The sequence below is a fragment of the Hibiscus syriacus genome, unplaced genomic scaffold, assembly GCF_006381635.1.
Source record: "Hibiscus syriacus cultivar Baekdansim isolate YM2019G1 unplaced genomic scaffold, ASM638163v2 tig00111095_pilon, whole genome shotgun sequence".
Taxonomy (NCBI): domain Eukaryota; kingdom Viridiplantae; phylum Streptophyta; class Magnoliopsida; order Malvales; family Malvaceae; genus Hibiscus; species Hibiscus syriacus.
In genome coordinates this window covers 1,231,030-1,251,884 of record NW_024062980.1, presented here as the reverse complement: position 1 = coordinate 1,251,884, position 20,855 = coordinate 1,231,030, and the positions used below count along the sequence as shown (strand labels likewise).

At 33.9% G+C, this 20,855-nt stretch overlaps 1 pseudogene; it reads left to right on the top strand.

The window, feature by feature from the left end:
- Positions 1-423: 423 nt before the first annotated feature.
- On the top strand, positions 424-17,279 carry LOC120152766 (annotated as a pseudogene).
- Positions 17,280-20,855: the final 3,576 nt, after the last annotated feature.

Sequence of the window (20,855 nt, the reverse complement as noted above, 5' to 3'; positions counted from 1 at the left end):
CACAGAAATGAAAAATCAGAAACTAGATACATCGATTAGCAAACCCTAAAATAAAAAGTGCAAGCAACAGTTCACAACCCAGCTTCTAAATCCACATCCTCGAGGCTAAAATATTAAAAATTAAGAATCGCGCGCCAAAGAAACCCGATTATTAATCGAAAACAAGAAGTTGACCTCTAAAAAATAAATGAGAGCTTTTCGGCTAATAGGAAAAGAAACCATTGGGTATAATTGAAAATATGTGCAAGTTAACAATCGCGAGCACCTTTTAAATCGTCGGGAACACAAACACACCGGCTGCCAATATTTGAAAACGAAGAGACCGTTTTCACTCGGGTCACGTTGACTATGGGGTCGGCATGGACGTACTAGTTGAAAAGAGAAGTTTTAGCGTGTCCAAAGAAACGGTTCCAAAGGGAGGAAATGGAGTTGGTGTTTGGTCAAGAAAAGGAAAGAGATTTTAGGGAGAAGGAGGAGGAGAGGTTGACGAGGCGGAGGGAGACGGTGGCGCGATGGAAGAGACGGAGATCGTCGAGTTCATCGAGGCGGAAATGGGTGGCAGAGGCTGGGATTTAAACTCGGACCTAACAAAGAAGATAATCGGGATGAAAGCAGTAGAGAAAAGGAGAGAATGAAGGAGTGAAAAACATTAGGCGGGAGAAGCAGGAAAGGATGAAAGTAATGGGAAATTAGAATACGACTCCTAAAGATGACACGCAATTAAAAAGTGTACTCCGTGTTTTTGCAAATTTTTTGGATTTGACTATTAATATGACACACATTATTGTAATCATTATCGTTCAGATTTTAAAAAATATATTTTTTTATGACACACATGTTTTGCAAGTCATAAATTAGCGTGTCGTCGTTCGTGTGTCATTAAAGGTATATTTTCTTGTAGTGTGTTTTGGGTTGGCAATGAGAAGAGAGGAAAATATTTACTACTACTCACATATCGCTCTCTACTGTTGTGGAGTAGGTGCCAATTGGTGGTCCTTTGAAGACTATTTCGAAGCTCGATGTACCACAACGGATTAGAGTGTTTCTTTGGTTTGCTCATAGATAATAAACTGCTTATGAACAAAGAGAGTTCATCGTCACATAGCCACTGAAAGTATTTTTAGTATTTGTAAGAAAGGAGATGAGGACGTGGATCATATTCTTCGCCACTGTACTAGTGCTCACAACTTGTGGGTTAACTTGATTCATCGGGAGAACATAGGCACCTTCATGACAAAACTGTTTAATGCTGGATATGGGATAATTTGCATAGTGTGGAAGTCAAGTATCAACATTGATCACTGGAACCTTTTCTTTCCTATCACTTGTTGGAATCTTTGGAAGCTATGGAATTTGAAGTTTTCGATAGTAATTTTATTGAGCGTGATAATATCCTTGTGAAAAGCAGAATATGTAGAGGAGATTATTTTAGGGAGGCAACATCGCCGAGAAACTATTAATTTGCAACATAAACCATGCTTCATGGCAGTGACCTTGAAGGATGAGTTAAAGTGAATGCAGGGAACCGTTCATTTCAAGCACGACAGCTGTGAGGGGCATTATTCGTAATGATAAAGGGGAATGACTATTTGTTTTTTTCTAGAAGCTTAGTGATTGCCCGAATTACAATCGGGGCTTTGGGTGATTCATGATGCCTTGACTCACTCTTGGTTACTTGGTTATCATCATGTGAAATTGAGACAGATTTCTTGGAATCCTTACGTGCTTTAGAGAACATCCGAATCCATTTCAAAGAAAGACACTTGTGGAGGCTATTCGACTAATGATAGATCGAGAATGGAAGATTAAATTTCAGCTTGTTTGAAGAGAAATTAACTTAGTTGTGTTGGACCATCGGCGCACCTCATGGCGCACAAAACAAGCCCGACGGTCTCACCGAGATCCATGTACGATAAAAGATGAAATCGAGAGAAGAGATACGATTTCTCACCTTGGGTTCCTGAACAGAAGTAATACAACAATGACTCACAATCTCGCGAACGATTGAATCCTAGCCTCCACGAAAATCGTGTTGGCCTGTACACATTTTATCCGTTGAAAAAAAGTTTGAGAGCAATTTCAGAATTTCAAAAAAGGGTAAACGGCTGCTAGACTAACATATCCCTTTTATATGTGTCGCCCTACTATTGTTTAATCCAAATTTAATAAGGAATATAATTACCCTAATTATATTCTTAGTTAATTTTGGTATTTTAATGTGCAATTAAAATTACACGTGCATATATCTCTCACACACACACACATATATATATATATATATATATAATATATATATTGAGTATACATTTTATTCATGTCAATAAAATTGTACATAAGTAAAACATTTATAAATTGCTCTTTTTAACCATTGGGTGTGACCCTGTATGCTCATGTAACGTTAGTAGTAATAATTAGCATAATTCTAATATTAATAACTAACACTCGTATAGCCCATATATTATTTCTTGATATCTAGAGTAGACTATAATTAATGAATAATTTGTGATATCTCATATCAACTAATTCGAGCATGTCCATGCATTTCTTTTCTCACTCAATCAAGTGGCTTGTGATATTTCCTATTATGTAGGAAGGATAAATTCTATCTCAATAATTCACGCCCCATTATATATATCGAGATATGTTCAATGGCTTTTTTATAGTGCAACCATTTACGGAGTACGTTTAATTGTATAAAACATACAACAATATGTTGAGATAAAATATCTCAAGTCTAAGGATCATACATATAGTTGTCACCATGAGCAGTATCGTGGTCGTCACATAATAATGCAAGACATATGCTCATAGCGGTTAATCCAATACATTTTTCTCTAACACATATTCATGCATCAATTCTGACATCTCTATGTAAATGACAACTCGTTGCCGTCAATCAGTAACATGTTAGTCTAAAGCATATTATTATTGTACATGCCCATAGTATACTTGACTAAGGATCTTTAATAATAATCATATTATGGACATTATTATCTTTTAGTTTATTTAATGCACATAAATATAATAAAAGAAATAACGTAATGCCTTTATTCAATAAACACAGTAAAGAAAATGTTAATATAATCATCATATGATTGATTTTTGGGCATACTCTAACAAGTTCCAGATTCCTTGGTTATTTTGTCTCGCTGCTCATCGGTTAGAGAGCATCTTTTCCTTGAACCCCTAGTCGAATTATTACAGATATTACGCAGGAGGTACCTTATCCCTTAATTTTGCTGCAAGTTTCTATTTTATAAAAAATGTAGTTTATATGAACATATCTATTTAAATGTGTAAGTGTAACGTTCTAAAGACGGGTCTGGTAGTTAGGGTCGATTTCCAGATTTCGGGTCGATTTCCTGATTTCCGATAAAAAAAGGAAGAAAATTTTCTATAATTCATATTTTGGTTTTTAAAATATTTTGGAAAGGTTTTAAGTGATTTTATATGATTAATTATTAATTATGGAAGTTTGATTAAATGATTTGGTGACTGAATTGAAAGAATTGGAAAATATTATTTTGGTGATCATTTTGTAAATTTTCACAATGTCCAAAGTCTATGAAGCAATTACACCAAGGACTATGTTTAGAGTTTTTCCTTCTAAATTAAAATGTTTTAATTTCCCATTTTACATCTATATTCATTTTAATCTAAATTATATTTGTTTGTTTTTATTCACGTTCTTTTCGTTTCCTTCTTAATTTACATTTTAGTAACTTCACCTAACTTCCTCAATTTTCACTCGTTTTCTCCCAAACAAGCTGATCGATTATTTCTCTTTTTCTTCTTGATTTCTAAATTCAATCATCTCAAATTTGATTTTAATTTTCAAGTTTCTCTTATCTTCTTGTTTTTAAAGCTTGATCATAATGAAATTCCATTGATGATCTCAATTTCAATCTATTTTTCAGCAAGGTAAGGATCTTTTCCTTGGTTTTCTTTCAAGCTTCGAGGGCAAGTGACTAAGTGTTAATGATTTTATTAAATTGTTGATTTAATTGAAAGGATTTCTAAGATTTTAATTGATTTTCGGAGCTAATTAATGTGATGATTTCTTGAATTGGTTTTTAGGTTTTCTTAATGAAATTAAGTTGTTTTTGTAGTGATTATAATCATATTAAATCAGTTTTTCGGTTGCAAATGATTTGGATATTTATTTCTTGAAAACAATGTCGATTTTTGGTATTTCTACGAATCTGGGAATTTAGGTTTGTAGACGTTAATTTGTGTGATTCTAGCTGAGTTAGATGTTTATTATAGTTGTTGTTTATCAACTTTTAGTATGGAGATTCGTTCGTTTTGATTTGGAGCTTTTGGAGTGACGTTTCGGTAAGGTTTTCGGTGTTTTCGATGTTTGCTCTTTGTTTTAGAAACAAAGGATTCTGCTTTGTTTCATATTAGATTTTGATGTGTTAATTTAGTTTGCAAGGTTCTTATTGTGGTGTTACTTGAGAAACTTGGTGCTTTGAGTTTGGAGAACATTGAGGTAGTGTTTTGGAAGCGTTTTCAGTTTCCGGATAGCAAGGTGAGTGGCTCTCATTCTAAGAGATGAACATGATTCAAGGTTGAGGTTTATGTCGTGTTGCATTTGTAATTCCGATATATTATGTTATTTGGTTAATTATTATTATGGAATATGAATTATGTTGATTTACATATGATGTCATTTGTGTAGGAAATAAGAATGTGAATTAGAATGTGATGTGTTGCAAATGATGCATATGATTTGGAAACGGTTTGTGAAAATTTATAAATATTATGAATGTAATTGGATGAGCTGAACTTTCTCACTGTCCAAATATGTGGGTTGATCATGACAACCATCCGTAAGTGTGTTTTAAAATGTATTTGAATCAATATGTGAAACTATGCATCATTGACAACTGCTCTTGGTGAATTAGATTAATTGGCTATTGTTCTTAATAAGACCTTTGGATATGAAATGCATGCCTAGGAAAGAGTACTCTATGTGTTTTGTATTAGTGTGTCGGATGGTACATTGAGCTTTACTCCAAGAAGATACAAGGTAAGGTTGGGCGTTGAGCTTGCTCCGTAATTTGTGGTTTTGGATATATGTGAGTCTATAAGCAAAATGGGAGTTGTATGGAGTCTGTTTATCCAATGAGTGAGTTGTGTTTCGAACAAAAGTCGTTCATCTTAAAATGAAAAAAAATGTGCTTGATTGTGTGATTTGCCAAGGAAGGTAATTGTGCATGTGTTCTTGTGATTCCTTTTGAACTATATGGCCGTTGTTGTTTGTTTAATATGGAAATCAAGTGATTTGGAAAACATTAGCTAATCATTCAAGCATTAGATGTTGAATTATATGTGTAGAGTAAAGAACAAGTTACATATGAACATATATGATTGATCTTTATCTTGGTTATGTGCATTGTTTTGAATGATAATCGTTCATTAGGCTTTATGAGCTCACACTGTTTGTTAACATTTTTTAGAGGATTAGAATCAAGTTTGGAGGCGAGGAGCTTGGCATCAGTGTGATCAAGCAAGGCTAAGGCTTAAAGTTATACATATGTGGTTTTTATGTGTAGTAATTTGGGGACGTTTGGGACTTAGATCTATTATTCACATTGGTGTACTTATGATGCTCGATTTTGGTTTGTAATAAGTGGATTTATGTTTGGGATTTGATGTTGGTTTGATTTGTTGAATTTGGATTTATAAGTATGAACTTGTTGCTTGAAGCATGAGATTACTCAAATATTATTTTAGTCCTTAAAGAAGTGTTTGGAGTGTTTAGTTAAGTATAACTTGGTAAACTAAACGTGTTAGACTCTTAGATTGCAAGAAACGACCTTAAATGCCAAAAATGATTAGGTGACTTATGCTTGAAATGAACTTTTATGCATTTGATGATTTTTGATGTCAAATCCTTGATTAATGTGTTGACTTATGTTTAAAACATGTTATACCTTTGTTTTGACATGTATGAAGTGGTTAATTGTGTCCAAGCATGTTCCTAGTCCATGATTACTTTTATGTGGGTGATCAGTTAACCAAATATGTTCTTGATAAATATACAGTTTTTCAAAAAAAAAAAGATTGATCTCAAAGTTTCTGTTTGCAAAAATCGATCTATTTTAAAAATGATCGATCCCCCGTGAAAAAAGATTGATCCATTTCAAGAAATGATCGGTCCCTTTGTTGTTTTGCTCGATGAAAAGATGTGAAATTGCATTAATTAAATGTCTGAAGTATTCTTAAATTCTAATTAGACCCTTGAATGATTATGTGAGTTCAATTTAACTCATAAATTAATTTGTTTAATCATTTAAACTCTTAAATTGAAAATTCGATGAGGTTTGAGTGATCACTTCTTAAACACACTTAATTACATAATGGAACCTTCAATTGTATGTCACTTGTTGGTACATAAGTTTTACATATTTATCTTTAAGTCCCTAATATTGTATGATCAATTGAGTGATTGTCTGATGTCTGATTGATATGAAATTTTTGCGTGTTGCTTTCTTATGACAATGTTTAACATGTGGTAACCTTAATTGGATGATTTGACTTGTTGATTTATTATATGGTGTAAAATGACTAAAATACCCTTAAACGTTTAAATATAATGTTTGCATATTTAATTGAGATTCAATTGCATGTTAGTTACATTGAACATTGCGTGTGATGAATATTAAAAGATTTTAATTTGTTGCTTCCGTAAAATGTGCGTATTATGGATCCTGATCCTTCCAACACGATTGGATTCTAATGTATGCTCAGGTATCCAGCTCGGACTCTTAGACTGGGTATGGGGCATTAAATTTGTTGGTATCAGAGCCAAGTTAGGCAATTTTTGTGTTGATTAATGATGTGTATGCTATTTTAGGTCGGGGTAGGAAACGAGAACCATATCGCCACTTAGTTTGGAAATGTTTTGCAGGTCTTGCCTGATCACAAGTGTGTTTCTCACTCTGATGTTGGTTTGTATGTGTAGTTAGAGCGATGGCATCGCAACGTCATGTTATGTTGGGAGCTTCAGGTTCAAGTTTTCTTGCTATCAGGCAAATACGACCGAGGTTGGGAAGTGGTACTAATAGACCTCGCCAGTAGTTCCACAACCGAATCCTCCTGAATGTGTTGGTTGAGGCGCTTTTGGGTGCTTTACGTCGGCTATTTCAGTTGAAGTGCCCACTCATATGCAGGTACCAGTAGTTAGAGGATTACCTCTAGAGCGTTTGAGGGCTTAAGAGTTAGAGAGTTTAGTGGTGTTCGTTGTACCGATTTAACATTGGTAGGGGAGGGTGTTAGATCTTTATTTAGATCAGATGGGTTGTACCGATACTGAGAGTCTGGGTTGTATATATCCTTACTTGGGTGACGCTCATCGTGGTGGGTTACGACTCAAGGAGTGCTACTAGGATAGACTGTGGTCGTACTTCCTAGAGGTGTTTAGGCCCAAGTTTTTAGGTACACAATACATAGATGCGAGGAAAAAACATTCTCGACTTGGTTTAGGGTAATTCTTTGGTATCTGAGTACGATTGAGTTTGTTTGTTTGAGTGATTATGCCCGAGAGATTGTGCCGACTGAGCTTGTGAGGTACAAGAGGTTTAAAGATGGTCAAGGAAATAAATTCATGCCTACTTTGTTGCCTAGTCTTCAGAGTGTTCGACGTTCTGGTAGATCAGGCGAGGGATGTCGTGAGTACTTTAGGTGGATCAGTCAAGGAATTCTCTGGAAAGAGGTCCGGGTGACGCTAGTTTTCAAGTTATTCGGCTAAGAGGGGTGAGGATTGGATCAGTGTGATTTTCAGGGTTAGTTTGATAGAGTTGTTGGATCGTTTGGAGGTTGGCAGCAGCTTCCACTTTGTTCGTTTTGTGGTAAGAGTCATTGGGCGAGTGTTGGTGTACTAATAGAGGTTGTTTCCATTGTGGCAACAAGGGTCATCAGTTGCAAGATTCTAATCGCCGACTGTCCGTATTCATTGTTTTTCCTTTGCTTTATTATACTTTATCTTATTTTTTTTAATAATTATTCTTATAGTACGTCTTCTTATACCTTATGCATATTTTCGATCGTTTGGTCGTTATTTTTTTTATTTTTCAGGGTTGAAGTTGACATCGCTAGACTGATCAAGATATCGTTTTATTTTGTTATCATGATGATCTCCTTGCTTTGGACCATCGAATTAGATTTGGATACACGATTTGCATAGTGAATAGTTTTTCACGTCGCTCAATTCTAATTTGTGATTTTGTCGATGGCATTTCAATGTTTTATACCTTTGATGGTTCGTTTACGAATGTAGTCAGATTTGTTCGTATCTTCATTTTATTCGATTTTATTTGGTTAGGTTTTTAACATTTCTTGTTTTGGTCTTTGTGATCTTAAAGTGTTTAGTTTTCTCATGTTTAGGAAAATATCTTTATATATGTCTAGTTTACGATCGTAGTTATAATCTTCTTTGATTTGAATATTTTTTATTTTAATAAAATTAGTGGTTTCTATAAAAAAAAATAGCGTGAGTTAGTATCTTAGTAAGCTTTGTTTTCATTTTCATTTTTAATTTTTTTTTAAATTAACTATTAATATTTAATCTATTGATGGATTAATTAAAGATCAAGTTTTTGTAAAAACTCAATACGGAGATAAACCTCTCAATTCAATTTTTTTTTCTCATTTGCAATTGCAAAGATTCAAACTTTTGGATTAAAATTTAATATCACATCTCATTAGATTAAATGATTGATGATGTTGTTTAACTATAATTTTTTAAATAAACTTAGATTTTTTATTTAATTATACCGGATATGGATATTGCTTTTTTTTTTTTTGTGGGTTTGGTCCAACCAGTTCCCCCCCCCCCCGGGATTTTTCCGTTCCATGGCTCGAAAGCGATTTTTTTTTCGCTTCAACTGATCCGACCGACGGTCCGGTTCAAACAACCATGGAGTCAACTTACAACCGTATAAAGTTCCATCCCCTGTTTCCTAAATGCGTCCAAAAACCTTAAAATCCAACTATATTCCGATGATGGCCGGTCCGAATCCGCCAAAACAACAGTCTTGTCGTCCAACAACTACCGCAAATCCCGCTGGGAATCATCCTCCACCACCACCATAAAAACCCTTCCTCCACAACCGCGGCCCTAAATCCTCCACCAAGCCCAGCCCTTCCACCAAGAATGGCTCATCTCCAAGCTCCGCCGCTCGAAACAAGTCACAGTCCGACCGAAATCAGCCTCATCCTCCCTTTCCCTTCCCCGATCCTGCCGCCCTTGGCCCTCCACCTCCACCGTCGTACGGATTCCACATGCTGGAGCGTCGGACGATCGTCCTTTACGATGGCAGCGTACGCTCCTACTTTGCACTCCCGCCCGATTATCAGGACTTTCCGACCCGACCCATAGTCGGACCTCGCGACTTCGTAGCCCAATGATGGCTTCCGCAATAATCGTGATTATTGAATTCGCCCGGTGAGGTCGGCCCGTTTAAAGCGAAAGTACGGAGAAGAAGGAAAAGATCTCAGAGAGGAGAGAAAGGAGGAACCTGCGATGCAAAGGTTCGGACTTACCAATGCAAAAGTCTACACTTTGGGTTCTGGAGGGCCAGACCTCCTAGCAGGAACGAGTAGCCGCATGAGGAAATGAGGGCGGCCAAGTATATGAGAGTGGTGGGGGGCTTCAAAACAGTAATTTGGGGTTTAATATAAGCATTTGGAGGTTGATCAAAGCGCTCTAAAGAAGGCATTTTTGCACTTTGTAAAGGCCGTTTGAGAATGCTGCACAGAAAAAGAATTACTTGGAGGATGGGAAACAAGGGCGGCTTCAATGCTTGGCTTGTGGCAAGTTTAATGCCAATTTAGGTTGATTCTGAATTGGAATTAACTTTTTGATGTTATTTTGTATTTTTGAGTTCCATACTATGATTTAAAATCAGAACAGCGCTTTACTAGGTGTTTTAGTTCTTACATATGTGTGTGACGCAAGTAGTTAGGTTAGATTACTTCTTGTGCTGCTATTAATATTTAAAGCTAGAATGTTGCATTGTATAGGTGATATTGACTTAAGGGTACATATGTCTTGAATTGTGTTCAGTCCATTTGTATTGCAATTTACTTGGGCACATGGCACTGAGATTGTTTTTGGTGTCACTGTTTGATGTTGTTGCCAATTTCTTTCTAGAATTATGAATGCTTGTCAACCGCTACTCTTTTGGATTGTGTCCTTGTGTCAATAAAATGCTTTTTTGGGGGTCCAATAGATGTGTTATAGCATAAACTATTACTAATAATGATTAGCTGCTGTTTCAAAAATAAGTTCCGAAAAATAGATGGCGTATTTACAGTACATACAACAATTTTGAAATTTGGTTGAGGTAGTGCAATGCTGATGCAGAGTTGTCTTCTCTTTATTAATGTTTTTCTCGACAAGCTCAACCATATGGCATTCCTAGGTTTTAGGTTAAAGTCTGCTATTTGGTCCATTTAGCATGAATCTAAATCTTAGATTTTCTATAATCGTTCTGCTGGTTTGCTTTATATGTGGCATAGTTAATCTTGGTTTGCTATAAGCTTCTTCCTTTTACTAACCCGTTCAGAGAAGTGTTCCCATGTGTCTTGCTTGTGGTTTTTTTGTATCATGGGGTTTTATCAAACTCAGTCAATCTATGTTCATCATATATAAAAGAAAGGTAGGTCGTACAGATATTTTTCTCTATGCACTTCAATACAACAGTGTTTGAAGCCGTACATAAGTATATTAGTTTATTTATCCATGCAATGGAAAGTAATCAGAGATAATATTGCTGTTTAGATTTATTATAACGCTCTTTTTCTGTTGATGATCTGTATGTCCTCTATGCTTATATATTCATATTTGTCTATGTTGTTTTACTGATGGGTTTAATATTAGATTCCTTTTAATTTTTAGCAATAAACTATTATAATTTAATTTGGATTGACATCAGTTTTAAAGTGTGTGACCATTTTCAGTTTCACCTATCACCACTGCTGAATAGTAAGCATGTCCATAGGCATTTCCATAGTTGATATCCCTTTTAAAGTCCCTGCATTACAATTATGTACCTTCTGCATTTTAGAACTACCTTCTCTTTTATAGCAACATGATATAATTACCTTAGATACTGGAGACTTTGATCTGGATATTCATGATAGATGTCAGTCTTTTTGGCTTAGTTGTTACTTTTTTTTTTTTTTGATAGGACTTAGTTGTTACTTGTTAGTAGTATATGGCCAATATTTTATGCTGGTTGGTACTAATACGTTCTGGTTTGTAACTTCTTTCTCATCTGCATGAGATGGATGGGTTGGTCTGATTGTGGTAATTTTTAATAGCCATTCTTTTGGTGGTTGATAAGCTAAATTATTAGTAAGAATGAAGTTGAAGGCTGCTAGTGGAAGTTAGTGTAATTACTAGTTAGTCTTTTACTCTGTTTTTTGCATTACCTTGTATGAAACAATTTGATAGCTATATACTTTTATTTTTTCTTTTGAGTTGACTGCTTTTCTGTGAATTGGCCCTTGGGGTGATTGTCATTTGTTTATCTGTAAGCTTACCTCCACTTTTTGTTGTTATTTGTTTTTCCGCTAAGCATGATGTCCACATGCTGGCATGCATAGACCATGCGGGGCTTTCTTTTGGTTGCTGTCATTCTCTAAACTTTGGGTCATCCTTCTGTTTGTATTCCTTATGGCACTAGAATTCGAAACCTCATTATTGTTTTCTTACCGCATATTGGAGTGCAAAAGTATTGGCATAAAGAGGTATATCTGGTTCATATCTGAAGAACTGAGTACTTATCTCATATGCTTTATTTCTGATCTTCTCTTCTATGCAACACTTCTCATGGTCTTGATTCACATTTTCTGGTCTAGTCTATTGTCTGTGCTGATGTTATGATCTGACATCCTGTTGTAGCTATATATTCGTCAAAATCTATATAATGTTTGTTATTGTGAATCACAATTTGTGAGTGTGTTAAATGTACGGCTTTTGAACCTTATACTTTAGTTCTGCTGACTTGTGAGGTGCATTTTCATCTAAACACAGTCCCTTTTATCTCCCCATCTCTTCTCAAAACCTGGTTACAATATCTTTTTGGGTGATGACTATACCCTTGTTTCCAATGATATAGTGAAGAGGATTTGGTTCTATGGATATGCTATCATATGGAATAGTTTGATTGCAATCCAATGTTCAAATTTGCCTTTTGCGCAAGATTTTATTTGATGCTTGCGGTCTACTTGGGTGATAGTACAATATATTGGCCCTATGCCATGCGCAATACTTTATTCCTTTTATTTGTTCAACTTATTCTCGAACTGCTGATTTTTTTTTTGGTTCATTTCCCTAGTTCAATCTTGTAGGCTGATTCTAGTGATATCTCAAAGGAAGACCTGAATTTTATTCTTCAATGCACTTGATGTGAAAAATTACAGGTCCTCTAAAGACTTCTCTGATATGCATGGTCTGATAATGCACACGTACTACTCAGATAATCCTGACTTGCGTGTGGATCACTTAGGCTTACATAGGGCTCTATGTGTGCTAATGGGATGGAACCACTCAAAGCCTCCTGATAATTCAAAGGCCTATCGGTTCTTAGCTGCTCATGAAGCAGCCTCAAACCAAGAGGATTTGATTATGTGGACTCCTATGGTGATAGTACATAATACTATAACAGGAAAGGGGAAAGATGGGCGCATGGAAGGTATGGGAAACAAAGCAATGGATAGCAAACTAAGAGGTATAATGTGCCCCATTGTTCAATATTCTTCATTATTGTGATGTTAAATGCTGTAGCTGGTGATTAGTTTAGTTAATCTTTGTTATCTATTTAGTTTCCTTCTCTTTCCTTATAAGCTTTAAATTATGTTTTCATACTCTGTAGACAGTTATAATTTGTCATCAATTGCACTTGTTAGAGTAGTCGAATTCCATTTTTTTTTGCACGACTATGCGATCTCTGTTGGCCTTGATAAACTTACGGGTAAACGCCATTTTGAGAACTCTTTCCATCTCATGAAGCCATCTATCCAGCGAAACAGCAAGTATACAATATGTATATCTTGGAGATTTATTTATTATTGTTTTTTTTTTCTGGTATATGAGTGTGAGAGAGTGTGGTTTTTTGTTGGGGGGGTTAACACTAGAAAATTTTCTGAAACTTGTGACAAAATTTTGTGCATGCTGATTCCTCAATTTGTATGCGCTTTATTAGGTGGAAATTGAGACAACAATTTGTGTGTACTGATTCTTTAATTTTCCCCTTCATTCAATCCTTTTGATAATAAGTCTGATGTGAACATAAGTTATCCTCGGTTGTGGATAATATTTTGATTATGCTTGCACTTATTCTTCGTTGTTTCTTGCTTGAATGGTCAATGTAGCCAATCCTGAACTTCAGTTTCACTTCTTAAGGTCTTAAATTGCTTAGTGGACACTCTTTCTCTTAGTTCCTTTACATTTCTCCCTCTTCGGTTGATGCTTACAATCTCTAACCACTGCTGCTTAATATTAATTTCTATGGTAGCATGATGGGTTCTGAACCATGTTTATCGGATCTGAACCATGTTTATCTGACTGTCTGACACGGACTCAGTAACGGCACAAGTTGTGCTTCATTTGATCTATTAAAATGGATCCAAGTTTACCTTTGCATTAATATCTTTTTTAGAGAAACCAAGCTACTATTATTTGTCTGATGCTTTGGTCGATTTCTATCAAAGCTTTGGCTATTGTTGCTTGATTTTATATGCTTTACCCAATAGTATTAAAGTTGGACTGGACTTGGCAGTTTGATCTGGTAGTTCTGAATTGGTTGTAATTGCGATCCATATCAAAACAACTGGTTTGATTAGATTAGGAAGATGGTCCTCAAACTGGTCCTTATTAATGTCCAGATCAGAGCACTAGCTTGATAAAATATCCTTGAGCCTCACACCTGTTGAAACCTATAACCTGGTGAAATCATACGGTTTGAAGAAACTAGCTTCACTTCCTCCCTTTTGGTATCAAGATGGAATAGTTAGCAAAGGAGATTAACATGATTGACTCCTCAGTTGTGCTTGCCTCCATGCTGACGTTTGGGCTTATTTAAAAATGATGCTATGTTTGTTTATTCATGCTTCTGTGTACTAATGGACGAGTAAATAATTATCTTTAATATTTTATTGAGTTCAGACATATTTGATGGTAAAATACTGTTTTGAGTCAAGATGCATAAAGTCTCATTTCAGTTCCAATATTTTCCTATGAAAATATCAATGATGTTTTTTTAAGCACCTTTTTGTCTTGAGCTTTAAGTTCTGTGTCCCACAGACTTGTTCCTAAATATCAACACTGTTCTATGAAAACATCTTATTTACTGGTAATATTTTTTTAATTTTCTCTTCGTTCCATGTCAACCTTCTGCCATTTTGCTGTTTATGGTTTACAATTTAGTCACTCTTAGAACACTGATTCTGAATATCACCTTTTTTGTTCAAAAAAGTTGCACTCTTGACTGTATTGGTATTTTTTCATTATTGAAATTCATAAAGCCCATCTTAGTAATTTTTGCTCTCACATTTGCTTTTTTTAACTCTTCTAATTGTTGTGGTGGTTAGTATATACCAGGGAGTCAGCATTCAGTTATTTCTGATAGGTTAATTTATTTCTGATAGGTTAATTTTGCTTGAAATAGAGTGTATTCAGACCCGCTCACTATCCAGTCACATTTGCTATTTGTATGTAATTTCATTGGGGTTACTGATGTTTCTGGTTAAGAAAACCACATGTTTTGCCATTGGTATTCCTGTTTGGCTAGTTCTAAGGTGATGATAGTTGAGGAGATATAATTTGTTGAAATCTTTAGATGCTGTTATACTTGTGTCTGGAGCCCTCGGTAACAATTTCCGGAAGAGCCTTAGATTTGTCGTGCTTATATTGAATTCCATATCCAAAATTTTGTTCTCTTGATACCATCTAGATTATGTTGACTCTAGTTTAGCTTTTTTTTGGCTCCTTGATGCTTGCATTTTCCTAATATTGGTTGTAGTTTCCTGTTGCAAGAACTGCTAATTATAGTCAACTTCCAACTAAAGAACAAGTTTAAGCAACAGTTTTGTGTTGTTAGTCAGCTATGCCAGTTTACAGTTAGTGACGGTTAAAATGATGGTTTAGGTTGTGATATGTTATTATTTAACATACTGGAAACAATGAATATGATGATGCTAAGGGGCATAATCGCAGCAACATAGTTTTGGAGAAAATAATTAAAGAAGATGAGCAGTAGACAGTGTTTAGCTTTTATAGTTTTTAAGATTCCTCAGACTGCTTCAGTTGACATCCATTTATTTTAGGTTTGTGATATGTTATTATTATTGTTGTTATTATTTAAGTTGCTGGAAACAATGAATATGATGATGCTAAGGGGCATAAAATTTAAGAGTCGCAGCAGCATAGTTCTGGAGAAAATACTTGAAGAAGATGAGCAGTAGACAGTGTTTTAGCTTTTCTAGTTTTTAAGATTCCTCAGACTGCTTCAGTTGACATCCATTTATTTTACTAAATGAAAATGTGGGAGAACATGTTGAAATACTTAATGCTCATGATTTCTTCATGAAGCTTGCTTATTTCTCCGAATTACTATTCTCAAATTAGGTATTGATTGAATTTTTGGAGTGTCATCGAGTAGCATCCTGCAATGATGTCGTTCAGAATTTTTTGTTGTGGCAAGGAGGATATTGTACTTCTTTTTATTGCTAATAATTGTGTAACGACCTATGTTGCTGCGACTCTCAATTTCTCTTGATGTACTCATGTCTGACTCCCTTGCCTGAAACATAATCAGACATCAAGGCATATTACCCTCCAAATAAATAGAAAAAATTAACATGGTCAACTATATATGGAGTGATCTTTTCCCTTGGTGGGAGAGGATCTGCTCCAAATTAGTGGATATGTCCACCTGTTTATTCTAAGGTGACTAATTCCTCATGAAATATAAAAAACCATATAAGTACTGAAAGTGCCACCCTAGGATAAAGTGGTTGATTTTTGTTTTAAGTAGTGACGAGGATCCTTTTCCAGTACACGATGCATTCTTATTCTGCTGGTCTTTATACTCGGTAACTATTCTTTAGTTACTTTAAACTTGTTTGTTGTGATCCGCAAAGTTATTTTTCCTCTGCTCAGTTACGTTTTTATATTATGATTTGCTTTCTGATCACCTTGAAGTTCGAAGTTTGGGATGCTGTATGTTTGTCATTTGATTGTGCTCATCGTACTTGGCATTATGGATAATTTTGTTACCCTCCATCTTTTTCAGAACTGTTTTCCTCGTGGGTTTCATGTTGTAGCTTTAAACATATAGCCAAATTAGCCATATAGTTTCTTCCCTGGATGTTTACATGTCGTTGTGCTACTGTTTCCTGCCAGCCGGTTACAGTGGGTTCTTGATGTCTCATTTATTTGTTTTTATTGATTGATCCACATAAACGACCCTCTTTGTTATCTGTTTTCACTTGTACAATGTAAGCGTTTTTGCAGCACTTTGAGAGCAAAACATTTTGACCGGTCTTATTTTGTTCGCTGAGATTTCTTTTTCTGAGCATTTTTCACCGAGTTTGTGCTAGTGATGTTAGAATATGTTTTCTTCCGACTTTGGGGAATATATATCATGATTCCAAAGATCTTGCAAAAACATAACCACCCTGTAAAAAATGATTTCATCATGAGTTTGAAAGTTTAAATGAGTTGACTTATTTCGAAATATTCCATTGTACTGATGCATGCTTTCAGACCTTGGATTTGGAAGTGGCAAGTGCAAGTCCATGTATGGTAGAGATCATCTGGGTGTTACAGTGGTCAAGTTTGCCGGTGATCAATCAGGCCTGAACGATGCCATCAATCTTGCCGAATACTTTGAGAAGGAAAACCGAGGTCGCAAGGCTTGGTCCCGTCTACAGCCATTGACTTTAGGGAAGGAGGAGGATGATAAAATCCAAATCTCGTGAAGGCGGATGAGAGGACTGGAGAAAGAAAGAGGATCTTCTACGGCTACCTCGGAACAGTTGCTGATATGGAGAAGGTTGATTTGAAACGAGGAACAAGGTCGTGATCGAGAGTCGGAGAGAGCGTAAAGGAACCAGATAGTTGCTTCTGGCCAAGGTACTGTAATGTATTATGAATTGTAAGTTATTTGAACTTGGCAATAACTGGTACGCAGATATCTGATATTTGCCATTTGATGGTATTGGAAAATGAATTTTATTTCATTGATGAAATTATTTGGCATCAACATGAAGATCATTTCCGTAGTTTTATGTTCTCTGGATAGGTGATGAATGGTGTTTGCTTGTAAGACCATAGTTCAGTTAGCTAATTAACATGGACCGACTCCAAAGGAAATTTTCTTATTAGGTATTATTTTCAAAAGTATGATTTAAAAAGCGCTGTAAAAAATTGGGTAAACTACACTGGTGACTACTCAATTATGTTCAAAAATCATTTTGACTACAGACCACCTATGTTTCAATTTGACAGAGTTAAAATATTTTGATATAATTACCCAATTGGTCTATATTACTTATATATTATCTCAATTTGATCCTTATTTTAATAAATTAAAATTCATTAATTTATTCAATTAGATGATAAAATTATTTTAATTTATTTTTAATTTAATAGATTTATAAACAAAGTGTGCAAAGGGAATAGAACACACAACCTTGGCTGCAGTATTAGGAGCCGAAACAACTGGATCAAAGCAGTCTTTTTCTTAACTTTGGACAAGAAATAATATATATCTTGTTTCTTACTGTGTAATGCCTTACCTTTTATTTTGTTTTAACTTTACTCAATTATGGAATCAAAATATTTTTGAATAAAAAATATCTTTTGAGGGTGTACGATTATATTGGGGTGTATATATATATATAACATAAAATTTATTAAAAATGAAAGGAAATTCAAATTTGAATTCAATCAATAAAACGAAAACCGATGTCAATTGTATGATGATTCTATTAGACCTTACAATATTTGGCATGTTTTCTCGAACATGGAAAAACAATCAAAATATAGATTTTAAAATACGAAAATATTATCTTTATTTAGCCGGTGGTGGTACCATCGTAACGTTGGTTGCCAACCGTCGGGAAATATTAGTTCTATTATTTTTATATTATGTCTTTATGTTTTTTTTCTTGAGTCTTTTTAATTTTGAATAATCATCTCAGTCCTTATGACATGATTTTTCTCTGATTTGTGGCACGCGTTTCCTCTGCTCTTGCGGCATGATCCTCATAGTTTTTTGTACGTTTTTTCACATACCTTTGCGGTCGTTTTGGTTCTCGGTCAAAACCATCACGACATTTATTTTTGATGGTTAGTTGGTGTCACGTAGAGTTAGATCTCCTCTTTTGGTAAAAGGTTGTTTGTCAATAATCAGAATTGTGTAGCGAAGCAGCCTCCAGATTATTGGTTCGCTCTTCACTCCTTTATCACTCGTTAAGCGTCTCATTCTACATAGACAAGGAGTTTATATGAAGGTTTATTGGGTTTTGATATTGGTTGTCATTATAATGGAAGATTTAATTTTCTTCGTATGTTTAGGTTTATTATATATTTTTGTTTGAGTATTTTGGTGACTATTGTCTTCAAATTTATCTCTTTATCTTGATGCATGTAATTTTGATTCATTTCATTATTAATAAAACCAGTTGCCATTGTTAAAAAAATACGAAAATATAAATTAAATTATTTTTCTTATAATTTAAATTTATTTAATTTAATCATTTATCTACCAACTAGTGTCACTAGTTGGTTGAATGAAAATCAAATAAAGAATATATGTAGAAAAAGGGCTTTGGGGGAGTCAAATTTGGGACCAATGGTATGGATAAAGGCATCTAACTCTGATATAATTACACAATGATGTATATATTTTAGGTTTAATATAAAAATAAGTGTTTAAACTATACTCAAAATTAACTTGTGGTATCTAAAGAATTTTTTGTTAAAAATAAGTGTTTTAAGTTTTTTTTTCGTTACACTTTTAGGTGCCTACCATAAAAAACCCCCTAAAAAGTGACATTGTCACATCCAGATTTTTTAAAAACATTTTTAAATAATATTTTATTTTAAAAAAATTAATGTGACAGTGTCACTTAATGGAGTTTTTTTTTTAACGGTAACCCTAAAAATGTAATGAAAAAACTTTAAGCACCGATTTAAAAAAATTTATTTAAATACTAAAACGTTTTTTCGATACATTATTTAGTCACTTACTTTTATTAAGCCTATATTTTATAATGTACTTAATGCTAGAGAACATAAATGAAAATGGCTATGATGGGATTTGAACCTAAGGTAGGTAAAAACTACTAATCACTAGAGCAAACCTTAAATTGATTATTATTTGTGTATATATTTTTTATATTAAATACTAGTTTAGACAATATTAAAGAAAAGTTAAATGTAAGATTTATATATTTTTAAAATAAATTAATATTTTTTGTATTTATATTCAAGGATTATATATAATCTTAAATTGAGTCTTTTTTATTTAATTAATGATTTTATTTTTAAAAAATAAAAGGATAATCATTTATTTTAGTTAAATTTTTTTAGATTCATAGATTGTGTAGTTTTTAAATTATACATTTGAACTATAAAATCTAATTAAAAAATTAACTAAAATGTAGATGATTTATATATTTTATTTTTTTAATAAAAATAGAATCATTAATTAAATAAAAAGATTCAATTCAATTTATATATAATTATTGAATATAAATACGAAAAATATTAAATTTATTTTAAAATATATAAATTTTAAATTTACTTTTCTTTTAATAAAGTATAAATTAGTGTTTAATATATATAAAATATATACCCAATTATTATTCAAATTTAAGGTTTGCTCTAGTGATTTGGTATACGAAAGTGCTTCATGTGGCCTAGATTTATTTTCCATCATAGCAATTTTTCATTTCTTTTCTCTAGAATTAACTACGTTACAAAATATATACAATATTGTGTAAATTACATCTCAAACGTGGAGTTGGTTTAGTGGTTGGTGCCCTTATTCCATTCCTTCGGTCCGAGGTTCAACTCCTCCCCAATGCTCTTCTTCTACGCGTATTTGATTAATCTAATTATGACACTGGTCGGTAGATAAATAATTAAATTATATAAAAATAATTTATCTAATTATTAATCTAATGAAAACATGTGTCACCATCTAATTGGTGGATTAAATTTATTGAATTAAATTAAATTTAAGATCAAATTGATTGAATGTAAATATTGAGGACCAAATGTATAATTATATCAATTTTGTTGACTACTATGTCAAGACTTTTTTAATAATATGATGCAATACAAGACAATATTGTTTAAGATAACTTTCAATCATTTGACATTGAACGCTCACACCCTAGTATTTCTGGTGCTCGAACTCGTACCTCAAGGAATAACAATATTTCTTTACCACCGAACTCGCTTGGTACAACAAGTAGCTTGATTGGAACATTTGAATATTTGGAGATAAGATTGACAAATTGAAAAATCGGCGGTAAAAGTAAAAAGGCTAATAGTTAACTGATCAATGATATTTTACCCTATATTTTAATGGCATCATAGTGCACTTGGTTAGGTAGTTGAGAATCATTCTTAAATCCCCTAAAAGTAGGGTGAGCATTCGAATATAATTATACCAATTTTGTTAACTACCACGTCAAGATTTTTTTTTTGTGTTTTAATAATATGAGGTAAGTACAAGACTATTTGTTTAAAGATAACTTTCAATCATTTGACATTGAACGCTCACACCCCTAGTATTTCTGGTGCTAGAACCTGGACCTCAAAGAAT